General features: G+C 38.9%; 1 protein-coding gene and 1 long non-coding RNA gene across 3 annotated transcripts in view; one reads left to right on the top strand and one right to left on the bottom strand.

The window, feature by feature from the left end:
- Positions 1-17,415, top strand: part of LOC109551902 (uncharacterized) — a 64,993-nt gene extending 47,578 nt beyond the window's left edge. The window contains exon 3 of the long non-coding RNA XR_002178604.3: positions 1,662-17,415. This is a non-coding gene — a long non-coding RNA (uncharacterized lncRNA). The remainder of the gene's footprint in view (positions 1-1,661) is intronic.
- PPM1L (protein phosphatase, Mg2+/Mn2+ dependent 1L) overlaps positions 1-18,940 on the bottom strand; it is a 334,733-nt gene that overhangs the window by 53,680 nt on the left and 262,113 nt on the right. The gene's annotated exons all lie outside the window — the stretch shown is intronic.

Genomic DNA, 18,940 nt, shown 5'->3' with positions numbered 1-18,940 from the left:
GAAGAGACTTTCTCCCCATTGTATATTATTGACTTCTTTGTTGTAGATTGACTATAGGTATGTGGGTTTATATCTGGGCTCTCTATTCTTTTCCACTGATCTATGTGTCTGTTTTTGTGCCAATACCATGCTGTTTTGATTAATGTAGATTTGTAGTATTGTCTAAAGTCTGGGAGGGTTATGCCTCCAGCTTTGTTCTTTTTCCTCAGGATGGCTTTGACAATTCTGGGTCTTTTGTGGTTCTACGTAAAATTTATGATTATTCTACTTCTGTGCAAAATGTCATGGGCATTTTGATAGGGATGGCATTAAATCTGTAGATTGCTTTGGGTAGTCTGGCCATTTTAACAATATTAATTCTTCCAATCCAAGAGCATGGGATATCTTTCCATTTCTTTGAATCATCTTCAGTTTCCCTGATCAGTGTCTTATAGTTTTCAGTGTAGTATAGTTTTCACCTCCTTGGTTAAGTTTACTCCTAGTTATTTTATTTTTTTGGTGTGATTTTAAACAGAATTTTTTTTTTTTACTTTCTCTTTCTGATATTTCATTGTTAAAGAAATGCAGTGGGTCTTTGAATGTTAATCTTGTATCCTGCTACCTTGCTGAACTCATTTATTCTAAAAGTTTCTGTGTGGAGTCTCTAGGGTTCTATATATAGATTATCATGTTATCTGCAAATAGTGACAGTTTTACCTCTTCCCTTCCAATTTGGATAATTTCTGTGTCTTTCTGTTCTCTGACTGATGTGGCTAAGACTTCCAATACTATGTTGAATAGACATGGTGAGAGGGGACATCCTTGTCTTGTTTCTAAATTTAGTGGGAAGGCTTTCAGCTTTTTACCACTGACTATTATGTTGGCAGTGGGTTTGTCATATATGGCTTTTATTATGTTGATACGTTTCTTCTGTACCCACTTTGGTGAGAGTTTATTTTTATCATCATGAATGGATGTTGAATTTTGTCAAATACTTTCTTTGTGTCTACTGAAATGATCACGTGGATTTTGTCTTTTTGTTAATATGGTGTATTACAATGGTTGATTTTACATATATTCAATCATTCTTTTGCCCCTGGGATGAATCCAGTTTGATCATGGTATACGATCCTTTTTGCGTACTGTTGAATTTGGATTGCTAATACTTTGATGAATATATATGCAAAAATCTTCAACAAAGACATTGGCCTATAATTTTCCCTGTTGTAGTCTCTGTCTGGTTTTGGTACCAGGTGGTAGTAGCTTCATAGAATGAATTTGGGAGTGTTCCCACCTCTTCAATCTTTTGGAATAGTTTGAGAAGAATAGGTGTAAGTTCTTCTTCGTATGTTTGGTACAATTCCCCAGTGAGGTCCTCTGGTCCTGGACTTTTGTTTGCAGGGAGTTGTGTTTTTTTTTTTCTTATTTGGTTTATTTGTTTACAGATTCTATTTCACTTTTCATGACTGGTCTGTTCAAATTATCTGTTTCTCCTTGACTCAGTTTTGGCAGGCTGTATGTTTGTAGAAACTTGTCCATTTCTTCTTGGCTGTCCAATTTGTTGGCATATAACTGTTCATAGTATTCTCTTATGATTTTTTTGTATTTCTGCAGTATCAATTGTTATTTCTCCTCTTCAGTTTCTTAACTTGTTTATTTTGGTCCTCTTTCTTTTCTTCTAGGTGAGCCTGACTAGAAGTTTGTTGATTTTATCTTTTCAAAAAACCAGCTTTTGCTAGATAGCTTCAAGATGGTGGAGGAGTAAGATGTGGAGATCACCTTCCTCTGACAAATACATCAAAAATACATCTACATGAGGAACAACTCCTACAGAACACCTACAGAATGCTGGTCGAACATCTGACTCCCCAAAAGGCAAGAAACTCCCCACATACCTGGGTAGGGCAAAAGAAAAAAGAAAAAACAGACAAAAGAATAGGGACGGGACATGCACCTCTGGGAGGGAACTGTGAAGGAGGAAAAGTTTCTACACACTAGAAAGCCCCTCCACTGGCAGAGACAGGGGGTGGGCAGGGGTGAAGCGTCAGAGCCACGGAGGAGAGAGCAGCAAGAGGGGTGCAGAGAGCAAAGTGGAGAGATTCCCGCACAGAGGATCGGTGCCGACCAGCACTCACCAGCCTAAGATGCTTGTCTGCTCACCCACCAGGTCAGGTGGGGGCAGGGAGCTGAGGCTCGGGCTTTGGAGGTCAGATCCCAGGGAGAGGACTGGGGTTGGCTGCCTGAACACAGCCTGAAGGGGGCTAGTGTGCCACAGCTAGCTGGGAGGGAGTCCGGGAAAGAGTCTGGACCTGCCTAAGAGGCAAGAGACCATTGTTTCCGGGTGTGCAAGGAGAGGGGATTCAGAGAACTGCCTAAACAAGCTCCAGAGACGGGCACTAGCCGCGGCTATCAGCGCGGACCCCAGAGATGGGCATGAGACGCTAAGGCTGCTGCTGCCGCCACCAAGAAGCCTGTGTGTGAGCACAGGTCACTATCACACCTCCTCTCCCGGAAGCCTGTGCAGCCCACCACTGCCAGGGTCCTGTGATCCAGGGACAACTTCCCCGGGAGAACACATGGCACGCCTCAGGCTGTTGCAACGTTACGCCGGCCTCTGCCACCACAGGCTCGCCCCCCATTCCGTACCCCTCCCTGCCCCATGCCTGAGTAAGCCAGAGTACCCGAATCAGCAGCTCCTTTAACCCCATCCTCTCTGGGCGAAGAACAGACACCCTCAGGTGACCTACGTGCAGAGGCAGGGCCAAATCCAAAGCTGAACCCCAGGAGCTGTGCAAACAAAGAAGAGAAAGGGAAATTTCTCCCAGCAGCCTCAGGAGCACTGGATTAAATCTCCACAATCAACTTGATGTACCCTGTATCTGTGGAATACCTGAACAGACACTGAATTATCCCAAAATTGAGGTGGTGGACGTTGGGAGCAACTGTAGACTTGGGGTTTGCTTTCTGCATCTAATTTGTTTCTGGTTTTATGTTTATCATCTTAGTTTAGTATTTACAGCATATTATCACTGGTAGATTTGTTTATTGATTTGGTTGCTCTCTTCTTTTTAACATATATATATTTTGTCCCTTTCTCTCTTTTTGTTGAGTGTGTTATGTGTGTGCTTCCTTGTGTAATTTTGTCTGTACAGCTTTGCTTTTACCATTAGTCCTAGGGTTCTGTCTAACCGTTTTGGATTTTTTTTTTAGTATACTTTTCAGCACTTATTATCATTGGTGGATTTGTTTTTTGGTTTGGTTGTTCTAGTCTTTCTTTTTTTAAAAAATACTTTTTTAAATAATTTTTTAAATTTTAATAACTTTATTTTCTTTTTTCCTTTTTTCTTTTTTTTCCCTCACTCTTCTTCTGAGCCACGTGGCTGACACGGTCTTGGTCCTCCAGCTGGGTGTCAGGCCTGAGCCTCTGAGGTGGGAGAGCCAAGTTCAGGACATTGGTTCACAAGAGACCTCCCAGTTCCATGTAATATCAAACAGCGAAAGCTCTCCCAGAGATCTCTATCTCAACGCTAAGACCCAGTTCCACTCAACGACCAGCAAGCTACAGTGCTGGACACTCTATGCCAAACAACTAGCAAGACAGGAAAACAACCCCACCCACTAGCAGAGAGGCTGCCTAAAATTATAATAAGGTCACAGACACCCCAAAAGACACGACCAGATGCAGTCCTGCCCACCAGAAAGACAAGATTCAGCCTCATCCACCAGAACACAGGCACCAGTCATCTCCACCAGGAAGCCTATAAAACCCACTGAACCAACTTTACCCACAGGGGGAAGACACCAGAAACAATGGGAACTATGAACCTGCAGCCTGTGAAAAGGAGATCCCCAAACACAGTAAGTTAAGCAAAATGAGAAGACAGAAAAACACACACCAGATGAAGAAGCAAGGTAAAAACCCACCAGACCAAACAAACGAAGAGAAAATAGGCAGTTTACCTGAAAAAGAATTCACAACAATGATAGTAAAGATGCTCAAAATCTTGGAAATAGAATGGAGAAAATACAAGAAACGTTTAACAAGGACCCAGAAGAACTAAAGAGCAAACAAACAATGATGAACAACACAATAAATGCAATTAAAAATTCTCTAGAAGGAATCAACAGCAGAATAACTGAGGCAGAAAATGGATAAGTTACCTGTAAGATAAAATAGTGGAAATAACTACCACAGTGCAGAATAAAGTAAAAAGAATGAAAAGAATTGAGGACAGCCTCAGAGATCTCTGGGACATTAAACACACCAACATTTGAATTATGGGGGTCCCAGAAGAAGAAAAGAAAAGAAAAAAAAAGAAAGGGACTGAGAAAATATTTGAAGAGATTATAGTTGAAAACTTCCCTAATGTGGGAAAGGGAATAGTCAATCAGGTCCAGTAAGTGCAATGAGTCCCATACAGGATAAATTCAAGGAGAAACATGCCAAGACACATATTAATCAAACTATAATTAAATACAAAGAAAAAATATTAAAAGCAGCAAGGGAAAAACAAGAAATAACATACAAGGGAATCCCCATAAGGTTAACAGCTGATCTTTCAGCAGAAACTCTGCAAGCCAGAAAGGAGTGGCAGGACATATTTAAAATGATGAAAGGGAAAAACCTACAAGGAAGATTACGCTACCCATCAAGCATCTCGTTCAGATTCGATGGAGAAATTAAAACCTTTACAGACAAGCAAAAGCTAAGGGAATTCAGCACCACTAAACCAGCTTTACAACAAATGCTAAAGGAACTTCTCTAGGCAGGAAACACAAGAAAATGAAAAGACCTACAATAAGAATCCAAAAACAATTAAGAAAATGGTAATAGGAATATACATATCAATAACTACTTTAAATGTAAACAGATTAAATGCTCCAACCAAAAGACACAGACTGGCTGAATGGATATAAAAACAAGACCCATATATATGCTGTCTACAAGAGACCCACTTCAGACCTAGGGACACATACAGACTGAAAGTGAGGGGATGGAAAAAGATATTCCATGCAAATGGGAAACCAAAAGAAAGCAATTCTCGTATCAGACAAAATAGACTTTAAAATAAAGACTATTACAAGAGACAAAGAAGGACACTACATAATGATCAAGGGATCAATCCAAGAAGAAGATATAAGAATTGTAAATATTTATGCACCCAATGAAGGAGCACCTCAATACATAAGGCAAATGCTAACAGCCATAAAACAGGAAATCGACAGTAACACAATCATGGTAGGGGACTTTAACACCCCACTTTCACCAATGGACAGATCCAAAATGAAAATAAATAAGGAAACACAAGCTTTAAATGATATATTAAACAAGATGGACTTAATTGATACTTATAGGACATTCCATCCAAAAACAACAGAATACACTTTCTTCTCAAGTGCTCATAGAACATTGTCCAGGACAGATCATATCTTGGGTCACAAATCAAGCCTTGCTAAATTTAAGAAAATGGAAATCGTATCAAGTATCTTTTCTGACCACAATGCTATGAGACTAAATATCAATTACAGGGAAAAATCTGTAAAAAATACAAACACATGGAGGCTAAACAATACACTACTAAATAACCAAGAGATCACTGAAGAAATCAAAGAGGAAATCAAAAAATACCTAGAAACAAATGACAATGAAAACACCATGACCCAAAACCTATGAGATGCAGCAAAAGCAGGTCTAAGAGGGAAGTTTATAGCAATGTAATACTACCTCAAGAAGCAAGAAACAACTCAAACAACCTAACGTTACACGTAAAGCAATTAGAGAAAGAACAAAAACACCCCAAAGTTAGCAGAAGGAAAGAAATCATAAACATCAGTTCAGAAATAAATGAAAAAGAAATGAAGGAAACAATAGCAAAGATCAATAAAACTAAAAGCTGGTTCTTTGAGAAGATAAAGTTGATAAACCATTAGCCAGACTCATCAAGAAAAAAAGGGAGAAGACTCAAATCAATACAATTAGAAATGAAAAAGGAGAAGTAAAAACTGTCACTGCAGTAATACAAAGGATCAGAGAGATTACTACAAGCAACTATATGCCAATATAATGGACAACCTGGAAGAAATGGACAAATTCTTAGAAAAGCACAACCTTTCGAGACTGAACCAGGAAGAAATAGAAAATATAAACACACCAATCACAAGCACTGAAATTGAAACTGTGATTAAAAATCTTCCAACAACCAAAAGCCCAGGACCAGATGGCTTCACAGGCAAATTCTATCAAACATTTAGAGAAGAGCTACAACCTATCCTTCTCAAACTCTTCCAAAATATACCAGAGGGAGGAACATTCCCAAACTCATTCTACGAGCCACCCTGATACCAAAACCAGACAAGGATGTAACAAAGAAAGAAAACTACAGGCCAATATCACTGATGAACAAAGATGCAAAAATCCTCAACAAAATCCTAGCAAACAAAATCCAACAGCACATTAAAAGGATCATACACCCTGAAAAAGTGGGCTTTATCTCAGGAATGCAAGGATTCTTCAATATACACAAATCAATCAATGTGATACACCATATTAACAAATTGAAGGAGAAAACTATATGACATATCATCTCAATAGATGCAGAAAAATCTTTGGACAAAATTCAACACCCATTTATGATAAAAACTCTCCAGAAAGTAGGCATAGAGTGAACTTACCTCAACATAATAAACACTATATATAACAAACCCACAGCCAACATCATTCTCAATGGTGAAAAACTGAAACCATTTCCACTAAGATCAGGAACAAGACAAGGCTGCCCACTCTCACAACTTTTATTCAACATAGTTTTGGAATTTTTAGCCACAGCAATCAGAATAGTTTTAGAATTTTTAGCCACAGTAATCAGAGAAGAAAAGAAATAAAAGGAATCCAAGTAAGAAAAGAAGAAGTAAAGCTGTCACTGTTTGCAGATGACATGATACTAAACATAAAGTATCCTAAAGATGCTACCAGAAAACTACTAGAGCTAATCAATGAATTTCACAAAGTAGCAGGATACAAAATTAATGCACAGAAGTCTCTTGCATTCCTATAACACAAATGATGAAAAATCTGAAAGACATATTAAGGAAACACTCCCATTTACCACTGCAACAAAAAGAATAAAATGCCTAGGAATAAACCTACCTAAGGAGACAAAAGACCTGTATGCAGAAAAGTATAAGACACTGATGAAAGGAATTAAAGATGATACAAATAGATGAAGAGATATACCATGTTCTTGGATTGGAAGAATCAACATTGTGAAAATGACTATACTACCCAAAGCAATCTACAGATTCAGTGCAATCCCTATCTAACTACCAATGGCATTTTTCACAGAACTAGGACAAAAAATTTCACAATTTGTATGGAAACACAAAAGACCCCAAACAGCCAGAGCAATCTTGAGAATGAAAAACGGAGCTGGAGGAATCAGGCTCCCTGACTTCAGACTATACTACAAAGCTACAGTAATCAAGACAGTATGGTACTGGCACAAAAACAGAAAGATCAATGGAACAGGATAGAAAGCCCAGAGATAAACCCACGCACATATGGTCACCTTATTTCTGATAAAGGAGGCAAGAATATACAATGGAGAAAAGACAGCCTGTTCAATAAGTGGTGCTGGGGAAACTAGACAGCTACATGTAAAAGAATGAAATTAGAACACTCCCTAACACCATACACAAAAATAAACTCAATGGATTAAAGACCTAAATGTAAGGCCAGACACTATAAAACTCTTTGTGGGAAACATAGGTAGAAGACTCTATGACATAAATCACAGCAAGATCCTTTTTTGACTCACCTCCTAGAGAAATGGAAATAAAAACAAAAATAAACAAATGGGACCTAATGAAACTTCAAAGCTTTTCCACAGCAAAGGAAAACATAAACAAGACAAAAAGACAACCCTCAGAATGGGAGAAAATAATTCCAAATGAAGCAACGGACAAAGGATTAATCTCCAAAATTTACAAGCAGCTCATGCAGCTCAATATCAAAAAACCAAACAACCCAATCCAAATTGGGCAGAAAACCTAAATAGACATTTCTCCAAAGAAGATATACAGATTGCCAACAAACACCTGAGAGGATCCTCAACATCACTGATCATTAGAGAAATGCAAATCAAAACTACAATGAGGTATCACCTCACACCAGTCAGAATGGCCATCATCAAAAAATCTAGAAACAATAAATGCTGGAGAGGGTGTGGAGAAAAGGGAACCACCTTGCACTGTTGGTGGGAATGTAAATTGATTCAGCCACTATGGAGAACAGTATAGAGGTTCTTTAAAAAACTAAAAATAGAACTACCATACGACCCAGCAATCCCACTACTGGGCATATCCCCTGAGAAAACCATAATTCAAAAAGAGTCATGTACCAAAATGTTCATTGCAGCTCTATTTACAATAGCCAGGAAATGGAAGCAACCTACATGTCCAATGACAGATGAATAAAGATGTGGCATATCTATACAATGGAATATTACTCCAGCCATAAAAAGAAACAAAACTGAGTTATTTGTAGTGAGGTGGATGGAGCTAGAGATTATGAAGAACCTAGAGGCAGGTCAGGAATAAAGACGCAGATGTAGAGAATGGACTTGAGGACACGGGGAGGGGAAGGGTAAGCTGGGAGGAAGTGAGAGAGTGGCATGGATATATATACACTACCAAATATAAAATAGAGAGCTAGTGGGAAGCAGCCACATAGCACAGGGAGATCAGCTTGGTGCTTTATGACCACCTAGAGGGGTGGGACAAGGAGGGTGGGAGGGAGACGCAAGAGGGACGAGATATGGTGATATATGTATATGAATAGCTGATTCACTTTGTTATAAAGCAGAAACTAACACACCATTGTAAAGCAATTATACTCCAATAAAAAAAATTATACTCCAATACTTTTTAAAAAATAAGGTAAAAGAAACAACAGTGTAATTAAAAGAGAAAATACCTAGTTAATGCAAAAGTATGCAATAAAGAAAAAATACCGGAACAAACACAAAAGACATACAGAAAATAAATAGCGAATAATAGACATAAATCCTACTTTATTAGTAATTACACTAAACATAAATGAATTAAACACTCTAATCAAAAGGCACAGATTAGTAGAATGGATTTTGAAAATGATCCAACTGTATGCTGCCGAGAAAATACTTTATATTTAAAGACAAAGAGGTTGAAAGTAAAAAGGCTGGAGGGAAGTATACCATACAATAAGAGCCAAAAGAGAACCAGAGTGGCTGTACCAATATTAGACAAAATAGACTTTAGACAGAAATTACTAGAGACAAAAAAGGATATTTTAAAATGATAAAAGGGTGAATCCATCAGGAAATTACAACTATTATATACATGTAACAACAGAGCTCTAACAAAACTGGAAGCAAAACCTGACACAACTAGAGGAAGAAATAGACTACTCAACAATAATAGATGTAGACTTCAAAACCCCAGTTTCAATAACAAATAAAACAACCAGGCAGAAGCTTAACCAGAAAATAGAAGACTTGAACAACATTATAAACCATTAGACCTAACAGACCTCTATGGCACATTCCATATAACAATATCAGAATGCACATTATTATTAATACATGAAACATTTTCCAGGATAGACAACATGTTAGATGATAAAACAAACCTCAATAAATTTAAAAGGGTGGGAATCATACAAAGAATGTTCTCTGACAACAAACGAATAAAATTAGAAATAAACAGAAATAAATTTGGAAAATTCAATATGTAAAAAGGACTAAACAGAAGCCTAACCAATAGAGCAAAGAAGGAATCACAAGAGGAATTAGAAAATACTTTGAGATGAATTAAAGTGAAACACAACATACCAAAACTTACGCGTTGCAGCCCAGGCATCATTTTAAAGCTATAACGTCTATAAGAAAGTTCTGAAATCAAAACCTAAGTTCCCACCCTAAGAAACTGGATAAAAAGCAAACTAACCCCCAACGAAGGAAGGAAATAATAAAGATTAGAGCAAAAATAGAGAATAGAAAACCAAAAGAGAAAAAATCAGCAAAAACTAAAGTTGGTTCTTTGAAAAGATCACCAAAATTCACAAAACTTAGCTAGATTGGTAAAGAGAAAAGACTCATTATTATGATCAGGAATGAAAGAAGGGACGTCAACAACAATCTTACAGAAATAAAATGAATTGTAAGGGAATACTGTGAACAATTTTGTGCCAATAAATTAGATAACTAGATTAAATTAACAAATTGCTATAAAGACTCAAACTACCTAAACTTAACCAAGAAGAAATAGAAAATCTGAATAGATCTATAATAGGTAAAGAGATTGAATTAATAATCAAAAAACTTCTCATAAAATGTCCATGTCCAGATAGATTCACTAGCAAATTCTACCAAACATGCAAAAAATAATCAATACCAATTCTTCACAAATTTCAAAAAAACAGAAGAGAAAGGAACACTTACAATTCATTCCATGAAGCTAGTGTTACCCTGATAACAAAACCAGACAAAGGCATCACATGCAAATAAAAGGACAGGCCAGAATCTCCTATAAAAATACTGTGAAAACGCTCAACAAAATAGTAGCAAACAAAATCTAGCAACATATAAAAAGTAGTATATGCCATGCTCAAAAGTAATGCATCCTGAGAATGCAAGATTGGTTCAACATATGAAAATCAATGTAATACACTGTATTAAGAGAATAAAATTAAAAAACCACATGATCAATAGGTTCAGAAAAAGCACTTGACAAAATCCAGTACCCTTTCATATAAAGATACTCAACAAATTTGGAATAGAAGAGAATTTGCTCCAGGCAAAGAACATCTACAAACAATGTAGAGCAAACATCCTACTTAATGGTAAAAGACTGAATGCTTCCTCTCTAATTGAGGAACCAGACTAGGATGTCAGCTCTTGCCATTTCTATTCAACATTGTACTGGAGGTTCTAGCCAGGGCAATTAGGCAAGAAAATGAAATAAAAGGGCATCCAAAGTAGAGAGGCAACATAGATGACATGATCTTGCATGTAGAAAGTTCAAAGGAATCCACACACACACACAAACAAACTAGAACCGCTAAATGAGTTGGGCAGGTTGTAGAATCCAGTAGTAAAAATACTATTTGTAAATGCTAGAAATGAACACTGAAAATAAAATTAATAATTCCATATGTAGTAGTATTAAAAAGGTAAACTACATAACAACATATTTAACAAAAGAAGTGTAAGACTTGTATGCTAATAGCTACAAAACACCGTTGAAAGAAATTTTAAAAGATCTAAATAAATGGAAAGGCATCCACATTCATGGATTAGAAGACTTAATACTGTTAATATTACAACATTCCCAACATTGCTCTACAGGTTCAACTCAATTCCTGTCAAAATCACAGCTGTTTTTTGGGGGCCAGAAATTGGCAAGCTGCTTCTAAAATTGAGATGGTAGTACAAAGGACCCACAATAGCCATGTTAAAAAATGAACAAGTTGGAGGACTCAGACTTCTCAACTTCACAACTTACTACAAAGCTACAGTAATCAAAAGTGTGATATTGACATAAAGATGGACATACGAATCAATGGACTAGAATTGAGTGTCAAAAATAAACCTTATTCTTATGGTCAATTGATTTTTGACAAGAGTGCCAGGATAATTCAATGGGGAAAAAGTAGTTTCTTCAAGTGGTGGGACAACTGGATAACTACATGTGCTACAAATAGGATGGATCCATGTGGATCCTTACCTCACTCTATATACAAAAATTAAAATGGGTCATAGATCTAAATAAAAGAATTAAAACTATGACACTCTCAGAAGAAAACATAGGGGTAAACCTTTGTAACCTTGTATTAGGCAATGGTTTCTTAGATATAACAGCAAAACACAAGTGATAGATAAATTGGACTTCAAAATTAAAAACGTTTGGCTTCAAAGGACATCAACAAATAAGGGAAAGACAACCCACAGAATGGGAGAAAATATTTGCAAAGCATATATCTGACAAGGAATTTGTATCTAGAATACATAAAAAACTTTTACAACTCAACAATAAAAAGACAATCCAGTTTTAAAGTGGGCAAACTTTTCTCCAAAGAAGATGTACAAATGGCCAATAGACACATAGAAAGGTGCTCAACATTAGGGAAATGGAAATCCACAGTAAGATACCTCTTCATACCTACTATGACAGGTAAAATTAAATAGACAATAACATCTGTTGGCAAGGATGTGGAGAAATTGGAACCCTCATACATTTCTGGTAGGATTGTGAAATGATGCAACCACTTTGGAAAACAGTTTAGTAGTTTCTGAAAAAGTTAAACATGGAGTTATCATGAGACCCAGCAATTGCACTCCTAGGTATATACCTAAGAGAAACGAAAATATGTCCACACAAAAACTTGTACATAGTTTACATACTGGGTATTCATAATATCTCAAAAGTGGAAACAACCTAATTGTCCATCAATTGATGAATGGATAAACAAGATGTGGATATCCATACAATGGAATATTATTAAGCTATAAGAAGGAATGGAGGATGTTAGATGCTATAACACAGATGAACTTTGAAAACATCATTGTGCTAAATGAGAGAAACCAACCACAAGAGATCTCAAATTGATTCCATGTATATGAAATGTCCAGAATAGGCAAACTTACAAAGATAGAAAGTAGTTTAGTGGTTGCCTAGGGCTGGAGGGTACGGAGGTGGAGGAACGGGGAATGGCTACTAAAGGGTACAGGGTTTCTTTTGAGGGTGACGAAAATATTCTAAAATTGAAGAGTGGTCTGTGAATATACCACGAACCACTGACTAGGACACTTCAAAAGCATATATTTTATGGTCTTTGAATTATGTATCAATGAAGCTGTTTCATAGATAAATAAAAAGAAAACAAGCACGTATACTTCAAATTACTCTGGCTTCTCCTGAGATCCTGAATAATCTTTGCTAAGAAGCAAAATGTGGTGTCAGACACCAAATTTGTTCCTCTAGAAAACTAAATCTGGTAGAAGTAATGTAACTGTCAGCTAGAAGCTAAGCACCCCAGCTGGTCTGTGATGTTTCCTTTCATCGCCTTGCCCTTTCTGCAGCTGTTTACATGGTCCGCCTCAATCTGGACTGTGTGTTGTGCAGAGGCTGCCTCTCTCTTCCCCCTTCATTCTAGTTTCTGCATGTATGGTAGCACATGGCCACATTTATCCAACTGAAGTCAAATGCAGATGGAGATGCAGAGGATTGCAACATCAGTAACGGTGTCTGTAATTGAAGCTTGGAGAGCAAAATGATCACTGTGAAGCGAAATGAAAGGATCGACCTAAGTGGACTTTTATGTGATATCTTATGGAGCACAGTCAGGAAAGCTCAATCCTAAACAACAGAATGTCTTTGGGGGCCTCTTCACCTTCTGAATGTTCACTCCACAGAGGCATCAAGCAACTTATTTCACAACATTGGTAAGAGGACAGCAATAAAACCAGTCCTTCAGCCAAAGGCCAATATTAAGCTCTTTTCTATCACTGTTTTTATATTGTGTTTTTGTTTTGGGCTTTTTGTTTGTTTTTTCTTTGTTTAGAAATGCCACCTCTAAGCAACTGGACATAGGTTTGAGGTTTAAAAGAGTAGAAGAAATGTTTGGGTTTGCTTAGTTCTGTGCTTGCTTTTCCTCAACTGTGATCCAGGGACTTTGAAAGGACCCCATTTTAACTTGAAATTCTAAGTACTTGTAAACAAATTTCTTCGGATGGCAGCAACTTATTTTCATCACATTCATCTAACTTTGTCTTTGGTTGAAATTGCCCAGATATGCTGCTGCAATCTAGAGTACGTAACTGTTAGAAGAGCTGATGAGTGACGTCCTGTTGAACACGGCATTTCTGCATTTAAGACGCACTGCGAGCGAAAAAAGCTCTAATTATAAAACTAGAAGCATCAGCCACAGTAGCAGCTGCAGGCATTAGTGACAAATGATTGTTTTGTACTCCTGCCACTTTTAATGTTTCAGGATGGGGTTTCCAAAATCACATTCAACTGACTTAGGATAAACAAACTCCACCCTTTGAAAGCACAGAAGATATCATCAATGGCCTGGTTCAAACTTACAGGGACATGCAGGCCTAAAAACCAAATCTGCTTCCTCCACATCCTGCTCTCCTTCTACGTAATGATTCATAAATCAGTTTAAAAGAACCTCGTCATTTCTGAACACCAATTTAGTTATTCAAACAGAGAATCAACCTCTACTGAACCCAAAGATTTTATTTTTATAGGACGCTAATGAGTGTGTATGAGAAAATGGAGAGAGTGGGTGTGTGACCACAGGGAAAGGAAGAGATTCCAGCATAATTACCTTCTTCTCTCTCCCACTCTTGAGCTGCTAGTCCAAGAGCAGAGAAATCACCATGTGGCAATTTGTCTCTACCATTAAATAGTGAGCTCCTTAAAAAGACTGCATTTTCTTTATCTCTGCAAGCATGGGGCATAGCACAGCTTCTGCTCAAAAAATGTTCCTGAAGGAAGGGAAGAAAGGGAAAGGTAGGGAAAAAGGAAGGAAATTTGACTTGTCTTGCCTAGTGAGCAGTGTTAGTCGGCAGCCTGTCTCTGGCACATGATGAGGGCGATCCTTAGGGAGAGAGGGAGGGAGGATGTCTGGAGTACAGGCTTTAAACTGCGGCATTCTTTTTTCTTTCTCATGATCAAAGAGGATATCAATTCTGGCTTGGACCGAGAAACTGATAACTTTATGGAAATGTGAGGAAAGGAGGGCCAAAATAGGTTGGCAGCCTAGGCTTTGCAGCAGTTAGATACAATAATAGGGGGTACAGTCATTTTCCCTTGCTGTGTAACAATTTATTGCAAATTCAGCAGCTTAAAACAACACACGTTTATTACTGCACAACTTATTTGGGTCCCAGGAGTCTGGACATAACTCTACTGGGTCCTCTGCTCAAGAGTCTCCCAAGGGTGCAGCCAAGGTGTTAACAGAACTGTGGTTCTCATCTGGACCTTGGGGTCCTCTCCAAGCTCATTCAAGTTGATGGCAGAATTCAGTTCCTTGAAGTTATAGGACTGAGGTTCTCATTTTATTGTTGGCTGTTGGTGGGGTGGGGGTGGGGTCCCTGTCAACTCCTAGAGGTCACCCTTAGTTCCTGGTCACATGGGCCTCTTACAACACAGTACCTTCAAAGCCAGTAGGAGTAGTAGGCGATGACTGCCCCATCACCTTGCTCATAGGAAATAGCCCAAAAAGGGAGCCACTAGCCCAGCATATTTGCACGTCCCTCCCACACTGAAGGGGAGGGAATTATACAGGGTATGTACACCAGGGTGCTGGAATCTTGGGACCATCTTAGAGTTCTGACTACCACAGGAGGTTCTGACAAGTGCCAAAGGAGGGCCAACTCATTCATCACTTAATAGAAGTGATGTGTTTCCTTGTGTTTCAGATTTCTATTGTTAGTCATTAAAGGATATTTCCCCTATTGTGGGCCAGGAATCCACAAACTTATTTATGGAAGAATTATAGGTAAATGAGGTCCCAGAGTGATGAGAGTCTGGACAGTTGCCTGGAGCTTGAAAATCCTCTCTCCACACCAACAAAAGAAGATCCTTTTCTTTTTATCAAGGATACTCAGACCTAACAAAAACCATTAAGCACCACAACAGCCAAAGGCAATCTAAATATCCTACAAAACCAGTGCAGTGCGCTAAGGCTGCACCGCCAGAGGAACTGGAAAGACTTCAGTGTGCCCTTCCCTGACCTCCTCCTGCTCCCTCCCACCCTGAAGTTGGTCTTTCCAATTCCCTTGCTTTTCATTACAGTTTAATCACATAGGGATGGCTCTCTAAGGAATATATTGTTTAGTTTAGTCATTTTTTTTTCTTTCTTTTTTTTTTGTGCGGTACGCGGGCCTCTCACTGTTGTGGCCTCTCCCGTTGCAGAGCACAGGCTCCGGACACACAGGCTCAGCGGTCATGGCTCACGGGCCCAGCCGCTCTGCGGCATGTGGGATCTTCCCAGACCGGGGCACAAACCCGTGCCCCCTGCGTCGGCAGGCGAACTTTCAACCACTGCGCCACCAGGGAAGCCCAGTTTAGTCATGTTTTATTTAACTTTTCAAAAATAGAACCCTTCTTTATATATTCTTCAACTTGCTTTTTTCATCTAATATTATATTCCTGAGATTTACCCATGTTGACATATGTAGCTGTAATCCATTCATTTTCATTGATTTACTGCATTCCCTTAATTGTACATACCATATTTCTTTATCCATTTTCCTGGTGATAAGTATTTTTGTTTCCAGCTTTTCTTTTCTAATTGTAAGCAAGTGACTACAAATATTCTTGCACATGTCTTCTGATACAAATATGCACATTTCTCTAAGAAAAAAACCCAGAAGATGGGTCCGTTGGGTCATGGCATGTGCACATTTTCAACTTTGCTAAATAGTGCCAAATTATTTTTCAAAGTGCTTCTACCAAATCACATGCTCAACTGCAGAACTCTTGTTGCTCCACATCTTTAGCAACACTTTACATTGCCAGCTTTTTAATTTTTGCTAATCTGATATGGATAAAATGGTGTCTCATGGTGATATAATTTGCATTTGCTTGATCAATAATGAGGTTGAGCAGCTTTTAAAGAGATATTTCTATTTCCTCCTCCCTGAAATGCCTGGTCATCTTAAAATCATGTTCCTCAATCAGCTTTATCAAAATGAAGCTGTTATTTTGATTGCTACTTGATTGTCTCCTTTGCTTTATTTCTCAATTGCTTATAAAGTTAAGAAGGAAAAAAGTATTGTTTCCCACTGAAGAAATTAAATAATGAACAGGACTAGGAACCAAGATAGCAGAGTAGAAGGACGTGCTCTCACACCCTCTTGTGAGAACACGAGAATCACAACTAGCTGCTGGACAATCATCAACAGGAAGACACTGGAACTCACCAAAAAAGATTCCCCACATCCAATGACAAAGGAGAAGCCACAATGAGATGGTAGGAGGGGCGCAATCACAGTAAAATCAAATCCCATAACTGCTGGGTGGGTGACTCACAGACTGAAGAACACTTATAGCACAGAAGTCCACCCACTGGAGTGAAGGTTCTGAGCCCCACGTCAGGCTTCCCAACCTGGGGGTATGGCAACGGGAAGAGGAATTCCTAGAGAATCAGACTTTGAAGCCTAGTGGGATTTGACTGCAGGACTTCAACAGGACTGGGGGGAACAGAGACTCCACTCTTAGAGGGCACACACAAAGTACTGTGGGCATCGGGACACGGGAAGGAGCAGTGACCCCAGGGGAGACTGAACCAGACCCACCTGCTAGTGCTGGAGGGTATCCTGCAGAGGCGGGGGTTGGCTGTGGCTAACTGTGGGGACAAGGACACTGGCAGCAGAAGTTCTTGGAAGTACTCCTTGGCGTGAGCCCTCCCAGAGTCTGTCACTAGCCCCACCAGGGGCTAGTGACAGACTCTGGGAGGGCTCACGCCAAGGAGTACTTCCTTGTACTTCCTTGTACTACCTTCCCAGGTAGGCTCCAGTGTAGGGTTGCCTCAGGCCAAACAACCAACAGGGAGGGAACCCAGCCCCACTCATTAGCAGTCAAGTAGATTAAGGTTTTACTGAGCTCTGCCCACCAGAGCAACAATCAGCTCTACCCACCACCAGTGCCTTCCATCAGGAAACTTACACAAGCCTCTTAGATAGCCTCATCCACCAGAGGGCAGACAGCAGAAGCAAGAAGAACTACAATCCTGCAGCTTGTGGAACAAAATCCACATTCACAGAAAGATAGATAAGATGAAAAGGCAGAGGGCTATGTACCACATGAAGGAACAAGATAAAACCCCAGAAAAACAACTAAATGAAGTGGAGAGAGGCAACCTTCCAGAAAAAGAATTCAGAATAATGATAGTGAAGACGATCCAGGACCTCAGAAAAAGAATGGAGGCAAAGATCGAGAAGATGCAAGAAATGTTTAACAAAGACCTAGAAGAATTAAAGAACAAACAAACAGAGATGAACAATACAATAACTGAAATGAAAACTACACTAGAAGGAATCAATAGCAGAATAACTGAGGCAGAAGAACGGATAAGTGACCTGGAAGACAGAATGGTGGAATTCACTACTGCAGAAGAGATTAAAGAAAAAAGAACGAAAAGGAATGAAGACAGCCTAAGAGACCTCTGGGACAACATTAAATGCAACAACATTCACATTATAGGGGTCCCAGAAGGAGAAGAGAGAGAGAAAGGACCAGAGAAAATATTTGAAGAGATTATAGTCGAAAACTTCCCTAACATGGGAAAGTAAATAGCCACCCAAGTCCAGGAAGCACAGCGAGTCCCATACAGGATAAACCCAAGGAGCAAAACGCCAAGACACATAGTAATCAAATTGGAAAAAATTAGACGAAGAAAAACTCTTGACAGCAGCAAGGGAAAAATGACAAATAACATACAAGGGAACTACCAGAAGGTTAACAGCTGATTTCTCAGCAGAAACTCTACAAGCCAGAAGGGAGTGGCATGATATACTTAAAGTGATGAAAGGGAAGAACCTACAACCAAGATTACTCTAACCAGCAAGGATCCCATTCAGATTTGATGGAGAAATTAAAAGCTTTACAGACAAGCAAAAGCTAAGAGAATTCAGCACCACCAAACCAGCTCTACAACAAATGCTAAAGGAACTTCTCTAAGTGGGAAATGCAAAAGAAGAAAAGGACCTACAAAAACAAACCCAAAACAATTAAGAAAATGGTCATAGGAACATACATATTGATAATTACCTTAAACGTGAATGGATTAAATGCCCCAACCAAAAGACACAGGCTTGCTGAATGGATACAAAACCAAGACCCATATATATGCTGTCTACAAGGGATCCACTTCAGACCTAGGGACACATACAGACTGAAAGTGAAGGGA

Source organism: Tursiops truncatus, chromosome 4 (genome assembly GCF_011762595.2).
Source record: "Tursiops truncatus isolate mTurTru1 chromosome 4, mTurTru1.mat.Y, whole genome shotgun sequence".
Classification (NCBI taxonomy): domain Eukaryota; kingdom Metazoa; phylum Chordata; class Mammalia; order Artiodactyla; family Delphinidae; genus Tursiops; species Tursiops truncatus.
The sequence above is the reverse complement of the archived record's forward strand: the minus strand, read 5'-3'. Positions and strand labels throughout refer to the sequence as shown.